The 20,373-nt window shown below is 46.2% G+C and overlaps 1 long non-coding RNA gene across 2 annotated transcripts; it reads left to right on the top strand.

The window, feature by feature from the left end:
* Positions 1-6,218: 6,218 nt before the first annotated feature.
* Positions 6,219-19,996, top strand: LOC144380361 (uncharacterized). Of its 2 annotated transcripts, none has more exons than XR_013444500.1 (3): positions 6,219-8,019; positions 11,746-11,892; positions 19,202-19,996. It is a non-coding gene; the product is annotated as an uncharacterized LOC144380361 (long non-coding RNA). The 2 variants fall into 2 exon arrangements; XR_013444499.1 differs by lacking the exon at positions 19,202-19,996 and adding an exon at positions 13,159-13,930.
* The last annotated feature ends 377 nt before the right edge of the window (positions 19,997-20,373 follow it).

Genomic DNA, 20,373 nt, shown 5'->3' with positions numbered 1-20,373 from the left:
TCCACGGGAGAAAGAAAACGAGTGGCTGGATTTGGCTGCCAGGCACCCCCGGGACCTGGCGGCCATCTGGCAGGAGCAGAAGAGAAGAGGTCTCTGGGAGGAGGGGGGGCAACGGGTCCCGCGGCAGGCGAGAGGCTGGCCGGCCCCTCCGGGGCTGGGGGGTGGCGAGCTGCTGGAGTCACTGTCCAGGGGCCGCGGCCGGCTCAGATACTTCCTGGCTGCGCCCAGATCGCCGCAGGCCGCAGGCCGTCGGTGGCGCGCGGGGCACGGCGGCGGCAGCGCGGGTCTCCGGGCAGCGCGCTGCAGGCCTGGCGCTCAGTCCGGCGGAGGCGGCCCGCGGCGGCCGGGCTGTGGGTGGTCGGCCCGGCGTGTGACGGGAGCCCCGCCCGCAGCGGGAGCGCGGGCCCGAGTCCAAGTGCGCACGGGAGGGGCCCGGCTGGCCGCAGAGGGCGGCGGCGCGCTCCGGAGCGGGGCCCGGAGGCGGCGGCGGGGACCTGGAGCGCTATTCCTGGAACAAAGGCAAGCACTACGCGGGAGGGGACAGCAGCGCGGGGGAGAGCGCGGCCACTCGAGCGCGGCCAAGGTGGGGGGGGAGGCGCGGCGGGGCGACGCCCGCGGCCATCTGGGCGGCGGCGACGGGCGCAGCGGACCCTCCCCCGAGCACCCGCCCCCGGGCCCGAGGGGCTCCCGGCCTAGAAGTCCTCGTCCTCCACCCAGCCAAACACCCGCTTCATCTCGGCCAGGAAGCCCCGGTAATCATTGAGGAGGGGGCTCTCCTTCCTGATGTAGGGGATCACCCACTGCAGGGCCGGCCCGGTGAGGCGGGTGATGAGGAACGTCACCTTCAGGGCATCGCTGGAGAACAGGGTCTCGTCCACTAACATGTAGGCGCCCGTCTGCACGATGAACTCCGGGAGCCGGTCGGTGTCGCCGTCAAACGTCTCGGGGAAGGGAATCGGGTTCCTCCACCGCCGGGTCTGGGGCCGCAGGGGCAGGGCCAGGAGGGCCTTGATCAGCTGCACTCGGCCGTCCATCGCGCTGCGCTCGCGCTCGCTGGGCTCGGCCGGGCTGGGCGGGGCTGGGTTGAGGCGGGCGGGGAGGCGTGGCGGGAAGTGCGTGTGCGCGGGGGCGGGCCCGGGCCAGATGGGCGTGGCCTGTCAGGGCTCCGCCCCCGAGGCCGGGTGATCGCTAGGGCGCAGGCGCGAAAGGCAGGACTAGGGTGAACGTGGGAACGACGGGCCCAACGGCCGCTCGAGGAGGCGGGGTCAGAATGTAGGGGCGGGGCCGCGGTTCCCACGGGGGGCGGTGGCCTGCCAGGGGCGGAGCCCCGGGCACCTGGTCGGCGGTGAGGAGGGCCGCGAGTGCACGTGGAGAAGGGAGGGAGGGCCAAGTGCTGTGGTTTTGAGGAGTCTGTTTGGTGTACAGGGTCTCTGCCCTTCCAGTTCCTTAGAGGACCCTTTGCCTCTGGACGCCCTTTGCATGAGCTTCTGTGAGCACATTTTCCTGCTTATTCATGCATATCTTAGCCAGAGGTTATTGGCACCCAGGCAGCAGATATTCCCTGCAACATTAATGAGAAAACCCTGAATAATAGCCAACATAATGCAGAAAGCATATTTAAGAATGATGTGCCATGACTGGGAAATGTAAAATAGTTGGAAGTTAAGAAGTCTCTTAATATGCTATATTAAGAGACCAGAAGAGAATAATCAATATCGAAACTGGAAGACAGATATGAGTGGTTGGATGCTTTAAACGTGACTTTATACATGTTCATACATCAAGAAAAAAGCAAAAGAATAACTAAGATTTATCAAATTGGAAGGGAGGGGCACCTGGCTGGCTCCTTCAGTGGAGCACGCAACTCTTGATCTTCCAGTGGTGAGTTAAATCCCCACATTAGGCTAGAGCTTACTTTTAAAAAATGGAAAGGAGAAAGGGAAATTAGCCATGATATGTCATATCTGAATTCAATTTGTGGCTGAGTACAAATTAATATAAATGTATCACCAGCTTTCATATATGTAGAAAATAATCAGTTAAAACGTACAATGACGTTAAAGACCCTATTCAGAATAGCAATTCAAAGGAAATAGTGCCAGGAATATATATTTTAATTGTAAAAAAAACGCAGGAAGTAGTGTCTTAAAGGTAAAGACCGATATAAAAGAATATTCTAACAAGTCGAATGATACCCCCAGATCTGGGGTAGGATGACTCAACAGCACAAAGACATTAAATTTCCCTAAGTTAAGTTATACTTTCAACACATGACCAGTGATCAGGTCAGGCGATGTGCCAATATTACTTTTAATACAATTATGTGCACTATTTTCCCCCAACATAATCTTACCAGAAACACAAAGAGGATATTTTTTATTAGACAAGCTGATTTTAACTTTCATATGGAAGAATAAACAACCAAAATTAGGGTGGAAATTTTTGAAATACAAGGGTAATGAGGGATGACTTGTTTCAACAGATATTCACAAATATATTATTATTTATTAGTTGGGTTTTATTATCTTTTACCCTGACTAAAATACAAGATGCTGGCAACCTCAGGTGATCTTGATGTTAAACAATTGTCTCTGATCTTGGGTTTTTTTTTTTTTTTTTTTTTCCAGTAAATGCCATGATGAGAGGGCTTTCTCACAGCTACCTCCCAGTCAGGTTAAATAAACAATGTCCTAGAATGGAACTTTTTCAGGGAGTTGTAACAGGTCAAAGAGTGTCAATTCTTTAGGTTGGGACTTTCAACCTGGTCTGCCATATCCCTACATTTGTACTGTGAGACTGTTTCCTTCATGAGAGCCTTCTGTACCCAGATTGCCGTCATCAGGCCTCAGACTGCCTACCGCATGGCTGCATCATCATCCTCTTGCCGAGAGCCTTGAGAATCGACCCCAGATGTCCAGGATAAGAGTCCTTTCCTCTCTCCCAGGTTCCACATGGAGCAAGCCTCAGTTACCTTCTGTGCTTTGGCTTTTCAGGTTGGCAGACGCTGAGAAAGGAGTCCATGACAGGGACTCCCTCCTTCAGTGGATGTGTGTAAGCACAGGTCAGACCCAGCTTAAGAGGTAAACAGTGGACCAAAAGATGTGTCATAAGAAAATATCCGGAATGAAACACAGAAAGATAAACAGAAGAAAAATACAGGTGAGGTAAGACACATAGAGGATTGTTTGAAAGGAAGAGATGACAATTGGAGTTTCAGAAGGACAGGAAAGAGAATGAGGCAAAGCAGTGTTTGAGCAGACATTAGCTGAGAACAAACAGCTCGCAGAGAAAAATGAAAGAAATCTACACCTAAGCACATCTTAGAAAAGCAATTGAAAACCAAAGGCAAATAGAAAAATTCTAAAACTTTCAGAGGATAAAAGCAAATTACCACCATAGTAGCAATAATGAGTCCGAGAGCTGACTTCTCAATAGTAAAAAATGGAAACCACTAGAAAATGAAATATCATCTTCTATGTATTAAAAGAGAATAATTTCCGATGGAAACATCCTTGCCCTGCCGCAATATATTTCAAAATGAAGATGAAAAAAAGGTATTTTTGTACACAAAAAAGAAAAACCTGAGAGAATGTGTCACCAGCAGAATGGTACTTCAAGAAAATACTAACAAATATTCCTCAAGCCAAAGAAAAATTTTAAAATAAGTGAAAAGTGATGTATTGGAAAGGTATGTGGGCAGATCTGAGAGAATACTGCCTTATGGGGTTTAAAATGCAGAGAGATCGGGGTGCCTGGGTGGCTCAGTCGGTTAAGCGTCTGCCTTCAGCTCAGGTCCTGATCCCGGGGTCTTGGGGCTCCCTGCTCAGCAGGGAGTCTGCTTCTCCTTCTGCCTCTGCCCTCCCCCCCCCCCAGCTCGTGTGTGTGCTCTCTCTCTCAAATAAATGAATAAATCTTTTAAAAAATAAGTATGATAATGGTAAGGGGTTCAATTCACTAGAAATATGTAACAGTTACTGTTTTTATGCACCTCTTAGCAAATTAAAAATATATAATGGCAATTGGAGAGAACCTTTAGGAGAAATAGAATTACAAACCCATGATCATGGTGGAAGATATTTAATACAGTTTTCTCAGTGACTGATAGAACAAGCAGAAAAAGAATCAGTAAGGAAATTAAATATTTTTCATAGCAAATAGGGTCTAATGGAGATGCACAGAGCACCACTAACAATGACTAAGAATGTATATTCTTTGAAGGCGGGAGGAGGGATTGAATAGGAAAATGGGAAAATGCACGGGGGGGGGGCTTTTGGGGTGATGGAAATGTTTTCTTTCTTGGAGTAGAGGGTTCTTCCCATTTTCATTTGAACAATTTCCTGTGAGTCATATATCCAAAAATGGGGGGAGACGGCGGGCTGTTTAATTTTTTTAAACTGGCAAAGCTTAGTATTTACGGATGCAAGCTTTGTCAGTGCAACTAAAAGGAAAGGGAAGAGATTGTTCTGAAAGTCAGGATAGTGGTGACCTTTGAGAAGGAGGAAGAATATTGTGATTAAGAGGGACCAGGTGTGGGGTTTCAAGGTGGTTAGCCAGGTGTGTTTCTTTTAGTGGATGATTCCAGGTTTTCTTTGGGATAAGTCATTGAGTTGTGCATATCTGTGAGGTCCTGATATATATATCACAATATCACAATTATATCAGAGTGTGTGTATGTATGGGCTCTCGGGACTTGGGGGTAGCCTTGTCTTTCTGTACCACAGTGAGACAGGTACAGGACGGGCTCGGCCTTTGACGTGTTTACTTCTCCCCGGTGCTCACAACCCACCCGATCCTCACAAGGGAAGTAAATGGCTTCATCATCTCCCTGGAACGATCCCTCGTCCTTTAAACTGCCTCCCCTCTCTCCTAGGCCCCATCAACTCTCATGCGGTGCATATTTCAGCCTGGTGCACTTCCTGGCAGACTGGCCTGAGGTAGTCAACCAAATCTTCAAGGACCCTTTGCCAACTCCTCTATCGGAGCCCCACTCCCACTGTGCCTCCTGGCAAAACCAGCCATTGGACGAGAGAGTTTGGGAACTCCTCAAGAAGGAGTATTTCTGGAGATCTCCCAGTGAAGGGTTCTATTTCAGTACCTACATATGAACTTCTTGAATCCCCATATATGCCGTGCTATATACTGAGCTATACTGTACCATTATATATGGGAAACTGGTGATACATTTAGAAAGGAGATATGAGACATAGATAAATGAAAAATTAGGACTAACTGATTTATTAATTAGCATGGAGAAATTACCACAGATGAAAGGGATAAAGTTGTGGAACAAACAATAGGAGAACTGGATAGTGTTGTAAATGCGGATTATGTGCTTTGAATGGTAATTAGAAAATGCAGATTTATATGAGCTACATTGGTATGGGAAGGCTCCAGGCGCCAAGAAAGGGCCTGGCATTAACTCAATGAATATTACAACAGCCCAATGAGATGGTTCTTATTGGCACGTTCATTTAACAGATGAAAAAATTGAGGCACAAAAATCATCTAAAGTTACCCAGCTGATAGGAGGAAGAGCCGGTATATGAATCCAAGCAACAGAGGTCCAGCCCACAAACGTGACCACCAGCCATAATGCATAGTGGATAAGTAGTGTTTGGTAGTGCCTCCCAGACAGGTAGAAACCCAGGCCATTGGCCTGGGATAGAGTGTGAATGGGACAGGAATGATCGGTGACACAAAGATGAAGGAGGCATACATGACTGGAAAAACAGGACCTGTGTGGTATTGGTCATTACATGCCAGGCATTGAAAGGGTCCAGCACGTGTCCATCCACAGAACCAGTCAGACGGACAAGCCTTAGTGACAGATGTCGAAAGGGTTGGCAGATCCTGGGACAGGAGTCACATCAACAGCTCCAGTCTTTCTTCCCTTCTCTCTCCCTGTGGATTAACTTCCCAAATCCATCCCTCCCCTGGTTGCCGGACAAAGCCTGCCACAACTCTCCTGCCCTCTAGATCTTGGTGAAATTCTTACCCCCAGCCCCGGCTCTGGAAGAGCTCAACCATAAGCCTACTCTGAGTTTGTAAACCAGTGGCCAGGCCCTAGTGGAAAAGACACCCATCCGGGCCAGTGGCCGTGTCCTTAGCGCTGCCCACCTATCAGGCTGTCCGTTTCTGCTGTCTTCGTTTCCTCACCCATAGTCTGGAACTAATTTTACTTTATTTGGTTTTGCTGTTTCTCCAGAGTTCTATTTGCGGCCTATGAAGCCATCTCTAACAGCTGCAGCTAGCTGAGATAGTCCAAGTATATTAGTCAGTGTTATCCAGACACACAGAACCAATAGGAGATATATATCGAGGTCTAGGTTTAGATAGATAAATATAACAGAAAATGTATTATGAGGAATTTGGTTCACACATTTTTGGAGGCCGAGAAGTCCCACGATCTCCTATCTGCCATCTGGAACCCTCAGGAAAGCCGATGGTGTAAATCAGTCTTGAGTTTGAAGGCCTGAGAACCAGGGGAGACATGATATGAATCCCAGTCGAAGGGCAGGAGAAGATGAGATGTTCCACCTCAAGTAGTGAGGCAAGAGAAAAGGGGACAATCCTTCCTTCCTCTGCCTTGTGTTATATTCAGGCCCTCAGTGAGTTTGGATCATGCTCACCCCACGTCTCATTCAGAAACACCCTCGCAGATCCAACCAGAAATAACCTGGAATCTGGGCATCCCATGGCCAGTCAAGTGGACACAGAAAATTGACCATTACAGTGAGTAGGGCAGCATCATAAACTATCGCGTAACACTGTTCACACAATAAAGCCTCACAACTCCTCCCAGACCCTGACGAATAGGGGAAGGATAGTGCTAGCATGAGAGTGTCCTTCCCAGGGGCAGTGGACACTGTGAGTGTGAAGTCCAACTAACGTGACCCAGTGGCTATGGGGTCCACCTGCCATGATAGAGTGTAGGGAGTTGAACATTCAAGGTAGTCAGCTCCCAGGGAGTTGCACCTCCCAGCTTGCAGAACTCACAAATTGAGAGCAGCTGCAAAAATTACTCAGCAGATAGCCTCCTGAAAAGAAGTGGACCTCCAGTCTCACCTTGAATAATCGTGAAACTTCGTGACCTTCGCAGCAGAGATACAGAGTCCCTTTATGTTTCATCCTATAGCAACAAAAGAAATAACTTCTCTTGGGATTGGAGGAGGGAACATGAAATCAGAGAAGGAAGAAGAGAACTGAGTTATGCCTGAGCCTCCAAGAGATGGCAAGATTTCCCCAGAGAGAAAGGGTGGAAAGGATATGAAAATCCTGAAAAGCGTGGGTGGGAGTTGTTTGAATTTATTGCTGGGATGAATCCTGGGAGGCTCCTGTGAGTTACCTTATTGTCAGTTTTTCCCTGGACTTTCCCCAGATTTCTGCAGCCTTAACTGACTTCACCAAAATTCCAGGTGCAAACCTTGGGTCCTTCACACTGTGTCCAGCCCAGTACTGTCTGATCGCAAAGCCCACATGATTCCCCTGCTTCTCTGATCTAATGTTTCTTCATGTCCATATCTAACAGCAAAGAAGAACTGACATCGACCTCTAGGGATGGGAGGAGTAAAGCATGGAAGGCTTCCTGGAGGAGGATGCAATTGAACTAGATGGGGATAAACTCTGTTAGCAAGATTTCCAAAGTCTGAGATGACTAAAACCAAAGGAAAAGGCATGTGCAAAGGACTAACTGGGGGAGTTAGGCATTGAGGGATGGACGTAGATGTAGAAAGACAACAATATGAGCAAAGATTTGAGTCATTTAGCTGGACCTGGAGATATGGCAGTTTCTACTCATAGACCTGAAGAGAGTGGACAGTCTGCCTGTCAATCATCGCAGGCCCTCCAATGATGACGTTTGAGGGCGGGACCATACATAGAAAGGAGGTTAAAGAAGCTCTACCACGTGACCAGGCGCGTTTCCATTAAAATCTGGATTGTACAATGCAGCTTCCGTGGACGGTTGCACTCGGGGATTTATGGAAAATGGCGGTTACTTTTTCTGCGATCTCAAAAAATGTAAGTTTAATTTACTTTATTTCATAATTGGCTGTTTGTAAGTGTGATTTCAAGAGAAGCGGATACATGGTGTGTCCTAATGGGCTTTGACAGATGTGTCTCATGGGCTTCTGGATTGATGACAAGTGAAGGCCCGTTAGCGGCCATTGGGCGCGGTGTTGTGCTTTATGTAACAACATGATGAGTCTTTCAGATCATCTTGTTTGTTTAAATGTGGGTCTTGAACCCTCCACCATTCGCGGTCTTCATGTTTTGTGGTGTTTGCAACTTAAAAAAATGAAGAAAAATGGTGCGGTTGGCTGAGCTTGCGTGGGTCCAGGAGAGCGTGACGGCCCTTGGCCGCCAGGGAGCTGATTTTGCTTTTTATTGTAAAGTGTTGTTGGGTGGATATGGTCACTGGGTATTGTTTAAATCTTGGCCTTGGCCATTTTCGTGAAGTATCTTAGTGACAGAATTTCTGTTATTTTCGATCTGAAAGAAAGGAAAGTAAGGCCCTGAGGGGCATGTGTGTGATCAGGACAGCCGATGCCTGCCTTTGAGCGCAGTTTTGTCTTTCATTTAACAACATGACTGCTTGTTTAATATCATTTGGTTAAAATTTGGAATGGTCTTCTTTATATGTTGCCTTAAAAGGGGGGTAAATCCTGATAATTCTAACGTAAAAATGAGTAAAAAGCCGCTTGAGCGGCTCAGAGATCGTTTCACTGACCACCGGGAATTTTCATCGTTGAACGCTGCATTTTTATGTGATGTATTTGTGTATTTAATATCATTGTATTCAACCAAAAGTGGTCCGGAAGCTTTTCGTGTGTTTTCCATTAAAAAAAAAAAAAAGTGTTATTTACAGTTTTCGAATAAGAAAAATAGCGGTTTGGTTGGCAAGACCTTGTTGCTTTAAGTCGCTGATGGGAATCATGCCCGCGGGGGTCATATTTCTTGTTTGATTTTATAATATAACGGCGGTGGGGTTCTTTTTTTCCCTATGATATCGCAACATTGCAGTATTTGAGTTTGTTTAATTTTTATTTTGGCTGTGTTTCACAAATATTCTCCAAATGAAAGTATTCTCAGTGCGCGCTTTTGGAAATAAATTGTCCGGCCGGACACTTGGAAGTTTTACACTCTGAATATCCCTTAGCCGCTCTTGCTAGCCAAGACTGAGCACTGTTTTGGCATTTAATTTTACATGTTTATCTTAATACATTCAATTGAATTTTGATTCTGGCGCTCCTTATATATTTCCTTTAAATGGTTTGGTGTAAATTTCAATTTACAGGGGAGTAATTTAACGTCTCAGTTAATTGAGTGCTTTAAGTTTATAATATAATTGCATGTTTAACATAATTTATTTTGTTGAATTCTGGTCTTGTTCCCTATTGATAAATTTTCTGAAAAGTAAACGTTTTGAGGGGCGCCTGGCTGGCTCAGTGGGCAGAGCCTGTGACTCTTGATTTCCGGGTTAGGTATACAGATTGCTTAAAAATAAAATCTTAAATAATAATAATAATAAAGGTTTTGAGGTACTTTCGAGTTACAATGCAGTAATTGTAATCAATTGGCTAAGTCCTTGACGTTTTATGACAGCGAATGCTTTTAACTATCCAACGCCAGCCGTTAACAGAGTTTGGGATTTTGTTTTACAGAAGAATTGTGTCTGGTATCACTTTATTCTATTAAATGTTGGTCCAGGCTTTTTCATAAGCTTTGTGTTAAAAATTTTCACGTTATTTTCAATTTACAAATGAGGAAATGATGGTTCTAATTATCTTTACGCTTCTTGCTTTACGACAGTCACTGGCTTCCGGCGGTCCGGTAGCCCCACTTTTCTTTATTTTACTATTAAAACGTTTCTATGTGTAAAAAACCGAGTCCTGTGTCTTTTATTTCATAGTTCTACTTAAAATAAATAAAAAGTTTTGTTTTCAATGTAAAAAATAACAGATATTGACCATTTGACTGAGCGGTTGTTATTTTACGACAGTGAATTCCCGGAAGTGCCTGTCACCGGCCATCCCCGGAAGTCGTTTAGATCCTTCTGGGATTTTATTTCTCGCGATAATTACATGTTGATTATCAACTTTATTTAGTTCAGTTCTTAGTCTTTAGTGCGTTTCCTTTGAAAATCGTGGAGCATTTTCAATTTACTTATAAGGAAATTCACCCCCAGAATGGGTGTTCTCTGTTCTCTAGATGTGAATGGCCGTTGCTGGTCGTCCTGCATACGTTTGAATATTATTTTAGAACTGTAATTGTGCATGTGACATATTGTTATTTCTTTAAATGTTGGCTTACGTGCTCCTTCCCAGGTGTTCTCCCATAGAAAAAATTACTTGTGTAGTTTCTGTTTACAAACAAGGGGGATATGCCAGTTTATGTCCTGAGCGGTCTGGTCCAGGACAACTCCAATCCTTCTTGTTTGAGGTCCTGGGCTAGAATGGACTTGGTGCTCTCCCTCCACCCTACCCCACCGCACCCCAATAACAGAGGATGTTGTCCCTGCCTCTTTAGCTACAGGAGCTGACTGTGCCTTAATGCCTCAGTGCTAGCAGATTGGCTTAATAGTCAGTGCCTGCCTATTTACACTCATGCCTCTGTGTGTGACACCTAATAGTGTATTCAGGGGGAGAATTAAATGAAAGGAAAGTTGGTGTTTTACTCAAAACCCCGAGGGCCCTAATCACTGAGAGTAACCTGATACTTGGTATTAAGTAAAACAGTTCCTTCCTTTTGATAATGGTGATAGTTGAGTTTGCCTTATTAGCCTTTTTGCTAATAAGTCAGTTCTTGGTATTGCTTTGAGTTATATGTATTAACTCATGTAGAAATAATTTAATGGCTCATATTGGTGGAACACTGAAGATCTCTAAAGGTACCTTGATTACATTTAGACATGTGAAAGATTCATTGCTGGTATTTGGGTTTTACTTTATCTGTCATTGGTACTGACAGGAAAGCAGGTTTCAGGAACTGGGACACTTAACTAGTCTCACCAATCCTGACTTTTGAGACAGAGTCCTAGATCTTGAACAATATCTAAGTGTGGAATGAAGGCGCTTTTATCACATGTCCATTATCCCTAATAGCCTAGGGGCACACTTGCAAATTAGGAGCAGATTCCCCAATCTATATATTACCAGATGTCCAGTTTTTTTCCAGTATTTCCTCCTCAAAGACCTATGTTCAATGTCAGATGGTAGTGACATTATGTAATGTATGAAATTCTTCGTGAAATTGTTCTGAATTAAAGCAGCTCATTTTTAGTTTTAGCAGTTTTTGATCTTACTATGTTGCCAATTACTAAGACTAATATAACAACAAGGTTGTATAATGCGCATTTCATGGTCTATTAAGTAGGACACAAAACCCATTTGAATGATTTGTTACCCATAATCTTGCATGGTATATAAGTGTCAGGAATTGGTAACAAAGTGAGAACACCACAACCCATTCCAAAGGTTTGTTACCCACAATTTTGTATGAGTCAATTGCCTTATTACTGAAGAGAAAAAATGGAGTTCTGAGACCCCCACCTTCTAGCAAATAACTGGTGATACCTCTCAACGTAATATTTAATAATTCCCCTATGCTGTTTGATTAAAACAGGATGAACTATGGTTCATCCTGAGGGGACAGTCAGGCCTCTAAAGCAGCAATCTTATCTTGTGTTTTGACTCACGCAGTCCCTGTCTTACATTATCTTTCACTCTTTTGGCCTACCTCACACAGGCTGCATGATTGGGTGCTCTGGCCCCGCCAACCACTTTCAGAAATTCCTCTGGATAAGGGAAAGAGGAAGTTTGCCCCACCCACTCATCTTATGAGTTTCCAAGTTACCTAATTTTCCTGCAGCGGTGCTAAGCTGACCTCCCACAGGTAAGTCTCTTTGTAGATTTGTATAATCACTCTAACTCCTTCAGGATCTGTGATGGAGAAATCCAGTTCTGGTCAGCTTATAGGTCTGTAATGAGAGGAGAGGACCTAGACCCAGTAGTCAAGACCAGCCATAAGGTAAGTGCAACTTTATATTGTATGAGGCCACAGGTGTTGGGTGGAGAATAGCACCTGCCTCCTGTCTGTTGTATCATTATTTAAGATGTTGTTGAAATGCCTCCCCTGAGTCTCTAAGATTGGAACTTCCCACAATGGCAGGGTCACTCCCTGGGTACTACTTATTAACTCTGTGGTAGAGACTCTGTGTCTCTGATCGATTTCTTTAATTGGTCCGTGGCATCTTTTCCAATCCTTATTTGTATTCCTCTGTTTACTGTTGGTTGCCACTCTTAGAGACATGTGGACTTTATTAGAATGTCAGATTTCAAACAAACCTGATCTCGATGTTCTCACGTCAGAGTTTTGATCTTTTTATCCTTTTGGAAAACTTGTAATACAATGCAGAAGCAGGAGGGACTGGATGGGATTGTCAGAAACAAACTTCAGGAATCCAGAGATTGTGGAAGCACTGCTCAGGTGTTTTGTTTTGTTTTGTTTTGTTTTCAGTACAAATGTAATTTTTTATCATGGATCTGAATGCAGTTAAATCCAGCTCTATCTAGGAAAGGGGAAAAGATGAGTCCTCTACCCCAAGTGGGTGCTAGAGATTTACAATCTGCCAGTCTACCCCTACCATGGGTGGGTGGGAGGCATTTATTTGGCAGTGGTCCTGGAAGCATAGGCTAACAATTCGAGGAATATGTAGGTCAATACTTCCTTAAATATTTGCCCTTAAATATTTGTTAGCTAATTTTTTTTTGGCCTTGTAGATGTTCCTCATTTGCTTTGCAGATGTTGCTGAGACCACCCATTGTGTTTCATTCACAATAAATTTCTAGTATCTGAGTCTGAAAGACCCTTGGCTCTTTCTTACTCTCATCTTTGAGCCTCAGCTTCTACATCTGCACAGTGGGAATCCCACCTTGGTATCAGGGATGTTGTGAAAATCAAGTGTGACAATCTTTACTAAGTGCTCAGCACCTAGGAGGTACTGAAGGAATTAGGCCACCGTTTCCAGAAGCCGTATATTGGAGCAGAACATTACGGCTTGGTTTAGCCCCTCTCCCTACCTGTCCAGACCCCACTCCCACTTCATTTCTTTATAGACTTTGGCCATGATTTCAGCTTAGTGTTTGTTTCCTTTCACAGGGCCAGCAATATCCTCAGAGAGTATTGGGCATCTCTTTGGAAATGAACCTCTTTGATTCTGCTATGATGCCGGGAGTTTTCCCCACAGTGCAGACTTTGCCTTGCTCTGAGCTGCGGTCTTTTGTGACTCACTTGGACATTTTACATTGAAGCTGATGTGGCTCAGCGTCAAGTTGGGGCTGCAGGGTGCCTGTTAACTGGCAGTGCCCAAAATGTCTCCTCTCTTTCCTTCCCTGTATGAAGTTACTTCTTTTCTGGGCACTAGTGAATTTGTTGAAAATCAGGTGAAGGCTTTTGACAGTTGCGCGGGAGAGTGTTAAGTGTAAATATGACTTACTCTAAGGTGCATTCAAAGACCCTTCTGACCTTTAATTTCACAGAGCCCTCTGATTCCTCGGTTGCTTTATTAGCACTGGTTTAATCCAGAAGGTGGCATCACAGAGCGTGAGGTGTGCTCACCAAAGAACAAAAAAACCCCACATTTCTTTGTGATTAGACACTAAAGTATGTAGCCTTTATACAACATGTTGACGTTTTAAAGGCTTTTTATTTTTCTCTGTAATTGGTTAAATTACTTTAAAGCTGGGGAAGATAAAAACCCGAGGTCTGAGGTACTTAGCAAAACCTGTACCCAAACCCATGTTCCTTTACCAGGTGACATGATGGGGACCAAGACTGGCTTATTTGCTTGTCAAAAGCAGTTGTACAATTGAACAACTGTGATGCCTCCTTCCCCTTCCACACACACTTGTGCCCACTGCCCCTCAGAATCCTCTTGGGTCATTTCATTTGGGGGAAGGGCTGGGAAAGGTCTAAATGAATGGTTTATGGGAAAATCTGCTGAGTACTGGTACTTAAAAATAAGTCACTTAAAAATAATTCCAAAAGGGTGACTCTCTATCTGGTGGCATTCTCAAAGCCAGGACTCTCAGGGAAAGAGAAGGGGACCCTCCTCAGAATTTAAGGTGGGATCCGGCTTGGTTCTTTCCCAGGAGTCCATTCCTGGACCAGCCATATCACCTGCCTCAGGAGGCCTGTACTCAGAGCATGTCTCCCTGGCAGCGGGAATGTTAATGTGCTCTAAGTTCATGGTGTGAAGTACTCCATGTCAAACTTGTGTCTGCCTTAAGTGTTTTTTTCATTCCTCTGATTTATGTGGGTGATGGAAAGAGGATGGCTATTGAACAATCCTTTAAGGCAAGGCCTTTGAAATGGAGTGTATTCCTTATTATACTGGTTCCCTGTTATATGTAAACTTTTTGATGGCTGAATCATATTTCATTGTATATATATACACCACATTTTTGTTATCCATTTATCTTGTTGATGGGTGCTTAGGTTGCTTCCATGTGTCTTAGCTATTATGAATAATGCTGCAGTGAACACTGGGGTGCAGGTATCTCTTTGGGATAGTGGCTTCATTTCCTTTATATAAATATGCAGACATGGGATGGCTGGATCGTATAGTAGTTCTATTTCTAATTGTTGAGCAGCCACCATACTGCTTTCCGTAGTGGCTCTACCAGTTTACCTGGGTGAACACATCTTGAACTGAATTCTTGACTGAATCTGGTGGTTGGTTCTCCAGCCACTTCTGATTGTTCTTTTAAGGAGAAGAGCTAGAGAGGTTAGGGGTTCCAAAGGGGAGAGGGATTCTCTGATTAGGAGAGATGGAATGACGGACCAGATATGGTCCTTCCTTCAGGAGATGGGGAGAGGGCTGGGAAGAATGTCCTTCCCTTTGTAGAGCTGCTCCCAGAGCACGGGGAGGAAGCAGACAGGGGGATATGGTTCCCTGTATTGGACTTTGTGCGTTCAGGGTTGTCTTCTGCCTACTTCCCTGTCGCTGGCACTCCTTAGGATCAGCATGGCTGGAGGACAAAAGACAACAATGCACATTGCTGAATGTGAAAAGATGAAATTTTTCTGATGGGGTCTGTTCCTTATTTGTCCAGCTTCCCTGAGAATTTGGGACTTTGCTCCTGGGGAAGGCTTTGTTTCTGTCTGTGCGCTGCCTTAGCCTGTGAAGAGTGGCTCAAGGAATGGTGACCCTTCACCCTTCTCTACTGTTTTCTAGAACGGTAATCCGAGGGAGTCTTCTTAGAGGCAGTTGCTGTTGTTTCTGGCGACTAATGGGACGTGGTTGAGTTGACTGCTCAGTCTTTCATATTGATAGTGACCTGTGTTCTCACGGAGAGATTAATGAAGGTGAACTGCTGTTGTTGGCATGTTCTTTAATACACTGGCCAGACACTTCTTCCCTCGACATTCCCATGGCTCAAGTGCCTTGTTAAACTCCTACAGAAAGTGCATACTGGCTGGCAATGGCAGCATCTGGGGCATGGGAAATATTGGGTCCCAGGGAAGAAATTGGCCCTGGCCGGTTGTCAGGCTTCTGTGCTCTGACACAAAGGTATTGAACAGAATAATGGCCACTGTGCCCAGCAATTGCATGTTAGGGATCATCAGGAATCCAGATATTGTGTCTGGGAATGTGGTTGGAATTCTATCCAAGCACATTTCCATATTAACTTCCTACACTTCTGCTGAGTATACTCTGCACATTGGTGGGAAGACAAGCAGCTCATGGGCGCTGTCAATGAACCGTACGTGAGTCAGGGGACATTTCGATTCTCATGGGCTTGTGCAGATGAACCTGGATGTCCAGGAACCTCCGGGGTCAGGTCTCCAGGCTGGAGGATTAATGTGAAGTCAGTGTTCTCAGAAAAGGGAAGGGGGGAAGTCCTTGGCCTCCTTTCAACAGGGATCATTTAACTTTTATTTCTTATTTTATTTGCCCTTACGACACGCTACCAGGAGATACCAGGTCTCCCTGGTAACTGCACCCTCCCCCGACTGGTGAGTCCCGAGCACTGGCCAGAGTTAGTGAGGCCGCGCAGAGAACTCCCTCAAGAGCCCTTGGTGCCAACAGCACCCAAGGGACGGTTCATAAGTATGAGCAACTGCTTCTCCTCTAGCCTGCTTATGCCTTTACCCCTGCCTGTGTTCTCGGGGAGGGGGGGGGCTCTCTCTGATCCCCACAGAGCCCACTGCAGTGAGGATTGAAACCACAAACCTCGTTTAGGGACGGGTTTAAGTTGATATGCTGATGTCAGCTCTCCACTGGCAAGTTGAGCTGTAGTGTTCCTCTCATACCCTCCCTTTCTCGAGTGCCCTGGAGGAGCAGAGGGGTGATCTGTCTGTCTTGTGATGCACAGGACCTGATAAGAATACTTGGTCAGAGGGGAGGACTCGGGTCCTGTGTTATAGAGCTCTAGGGTGGAGGCTCCTCAAAATGGGTGGGAAGAACGTGCAAAACGTGTGCATTCTCGGATCATTGAAGTGATGCCCTCTGTTTCTTTTGCTGAGGAGAGCTATACCCACAGGCTGCAGGCGTCCCTTCCCTTATTTATCTGCTAGAGTGCGTTGCCGCTTGGTAGTCTGACCCCTCTGCCATTTTGGTCCTCTCTTGGGAGGCGATGGCATTGCCCCAAGGGGATCTTGCCTGCACTCTCAAGGAAGAGAGGGTTGCAGACACAACAGTGTTGTACTGAAGCTACCAGAGGGGTGAGAGGATAAGTGGGAGTTGCAGTTTGAGGAGGGGAGGGGTGTTACGGTTTCCCCATTTCAGGTTCTTGATTTCTCTTGATTAGGGAAATCTGGGGTCCAGCAGGGATATGAGTACACTCTGAGGGCATAAGGAGACTCGACAGTGGGGAGGACAAGGGACTCGGTGTGGAAGTTGTGCTGGGCCTTGTGGGCTCAGGGGTGTTCTCCTGCCTTTCTCCATTCTCCCACACTACCTTTGGGGCAGCAGAGCTGGGGGGACAGAAGACATTGGACATTGATGGATAGGATGTGAGAAACTATGACTGTCTCATCCAGTTGAGACATTCATTGGGACAAGAGAGGGTCATTTTCCATTTTACCAATGAATGATTTTGCCTGCGTGCGCAGGTTATGCTGTCTCATTTTAACTCTGTTACCGTAGGCCTATGAACAAAGGCCTCGGGCGGGAGTTAGCCCCTCACCCTGCAGTCTCGTTGCACGTCACAATGACCTGAGGCCCTTCTGAGGAGGAACTGCTGTTGCTTATGCTGATTTTGTTCCCAGGAGACATTCTTTGTTGGTTCCTGGGCGCTGTCCATGGTGTTCATGCCCCTCTCTGTTTTGCAGGAGGGTGTAGCTGAGCTTTCTGTTTCAACTGCTTAAGTTGCTCCCCCTTTACGTCGCTCTCAGGCCCTGCAGGGCCCTTGTGGACACATTCCGGGGTTGCACAATTGCCAGAGGCTTATCTAGCTTCTGAAAAAGATTTGCCTACTGTGCAAAGAGACCGAGAACTCACATTTAGAAGTTTTCTGAAGTCAGTGTTCTCAGAAAAGGGAAGGGGGGAAGTCCTTGGCCTCCTTTCAACAGGGATCATTTAACTTTTATTTCTTATTTTATTTGCCCTTACGACACGCTACCAGGAGATACCAGGTCTCCCTGGTAACTGCACCCTCCCCCGACTGGTGAGTCCCGAGCACTGGCCAGAGTTAGTGAGGCCGCGCAGAGAACTCCCTCAAGAGCCCTTGGTGCCAACAGCACCCAAGGGACGGTTCATAAGTATGAGCAACTGCTTCTCCTCTAGCCTGCTTATGCCTTTACCCCTGCCTGTGTTCTCGGGGGGCGGGGGGGCTCTCTCTGATCCCCACAGAGCCCACTGCAGTGAGGATTGAAACCACAAACCTCGTTTAGGGACGGGTTTAAGTTGATATGCTGATGTCAGCTCTCCACTGGCAAGTTGAGCTGTAGTGTTCCTCTCATACCCTCCCTTTCTCGAGTGCCCTGGAGGAGCAGAGGGGTGATCTGTCTGTCTTGTGATGCACAGGACCTGATAAGAATACTTGGTCAGAGGGGAGGACTCGGGTCCTGTGTTATAGAGCTCTAGGGTGGAGGCTCCTCAAAATGGGTGGGAAGAACGTGCAAAATGTGTGCATTCTCGGATCATTGAAGTGATGCCCTCTAGCTCCCTCTGGGTTTGAGTTTACCCCCTCTGCCCATCCTGCTGACTCCAGGAGTGCAGCATATGGATTAGACTGCTGCCAAGCAGGCTGCCCCTCAGTTTAGATTTGGGTTGGCCTTCTGAGCTTCCCTTGTCTTTTACTCATATGCAGACCTACTGTACTGCTTCTTATCAGCTTCAGAAAAGAATAGCAGTGGGCTGTGTTCAGTGACTCCTGAGGAGATTCACTGATTGCCTCCACCTCCCCCATTAGTGAGACACAGCAGCCTTACAGAATGCTGCAAGGCCCGTTGGAGACCCCAGGCTTCTGGCTGCTCAAAGACTATAGGTTGTGCCCTTGGGGTGCTGACCCACAGGATGAGGAACATGGTTAAAGGCAGGAACCAGACACCAGGCTTCTCCTCCAGAGCTCAGAGGAGACTCATACTGAAACATTGGCTAAGAGGGTAGATCTTCTACCTTCTGTCATCTTCTTATTCCAAAAAATAATACTAATTACTGAAGGTGGAATGAAACTTTGGAGGGGATGGATATGTTTATGGCATGGGTTATGGTGACGGTTCATGTATGTATACCGATCTCTGAACTCATTAAGTTGTATACATTAAATATGTACGGCTTGTTGCATGTCAGTCATATACCTTCATACCTCAATAAAGTGGTTTAAAAAAACAAGAAAGAAAGGGGCACCTGGGTGGCTCAGTTGGTTATGCATCCAGCTGTTGATCTTAGCTCATGTCTTGATCTCAGGGTTGTGAGTTCAAGCCCCGTGTTGGGCTCCCCGAGCCTACTTAAAATAAAATAAAAGAAATTAAAAAAAAAAAAAACCCTCCCATGATTACAGATGAGTGCTCCCCTTGAATGTTTTTAGATTGCAAACTGAAGGGGAAGGAAGGAAGTTTCTGTACAGGGAAATGGGAAATTACTGCTTCTGTATTATTGTTTTTCTGTATTGTTCCATTTACATGTGGCATTTGCCCTGGCGATGTATGAGGATGACCTTTAGTCTGTAAGATTTTCCATTTCGTTGAAACACAGCAGTTCCACAGAAGCCGTGAACTTCACCTGGAGGACTTGGACTCAAGGAGCAGCCCTGGGCCATCAGCTGTTTGTCATATGACCAGAAATTGACTTTGGGTTAATGTGACTTTGGGATCGGCCTGGATCTGGGGTTGTCTTCATGGTTTGCAATTGTACTTTTGTGCTTAAGGAAGAAATCTTTCAAAATATTTTGTATGAGAACATGTCAAAATGTGTATGTGTACTGTATTTGTATTGTGTACTGTATTTGTATTGTGCAGGGTGGAGGGCACTAGTCTCGGGCTGCTGGGTCTCCCCAGTAAGCACTTTTCTCTGAGCCTGGCCCCCACCCTTCTGTCTACTGTGTGGCTGAGTTCCTGGCCATAGCTACTTGGTTTCATACTTTTCACCTTATCAGAGTTGAGCCAATGGTACTTTTGTTATATTTAGAGTTTGGGACTAGGCCCCAAGAATGAGTGGTATCTCAAGAATGAGATACCACTCATTCTTGGGGGCGCCTGGCTGGCTCGGTCGGTAGAGGATGTGACTCTTGATCTCAGGGTCATTATGTTCGAACCCCACATTGGGTGTAGAGATTACTTAAAATCTTTAAAAAAAAAAGAGAGAGAATGGGTGATATCTTGAAAAGGCTCATTAATATTCTTTCACTGCAGAGAATGTAATTAGAAGGCATACTGTTGAGTTTCCCTGGGCTATCCTCATTTCTGTCTTTAAAATGTGTTTGTTGCTTAAGGTTCTTGCATTTTGTAAAATACTTGTGTCCTTCCAATAAAATGTATTTGCTTCAGAAAATCTCACTTGTAGGTTTTTATTATTCACAATGAACGCCAGCATGATCAAAGCTGTGACTGCTACATGGGCCATTGCCTGAACCAGGGCCGCCAGTGCGCAGGCGCGCCGCGAGGGAGGCGCGCGAGGGCGCGAGGGCGGGGGGGCGGGGGGAGAGGCGGGCCTAAGGTTAGAGAGAGAAGGCGGGGTGGGATTCGAGGAGCTAGGCCGAGGGTCCCCGCGCGGACGCCCGGCGAGGGGCGGGGCCAGGGGAGGAGCCCAGGGCCCGGGGTCGTCCGTGGTGAGGGCGGAGCCAGCTGCGGTTGGCGAGGGGAGGGTCCCAGATTTTTGGAGCTCGGGCTCCAAAGGTGCACACCTTCCCAGCCAGCCCCTCACCCTTT

This window comes from Halichoerus grypus, chromosome X, assembly GCF_964656455.1.
Source record: "Halichoerus grypus chromosome X, mHalGry1.hap1.1, whole genome shotgun sequence".
Classification (NCBI taxonomy): Eukaryota; Metazoa; Chordata; class Mammalia; order Carnivora; family Phocidae; genus Halichoerus; species Halichoerus grypus.
Note: the sequence above shows the minus strand (reverse complement) of the source record. Positions and strands in the feature narration are given on the sequence as shown.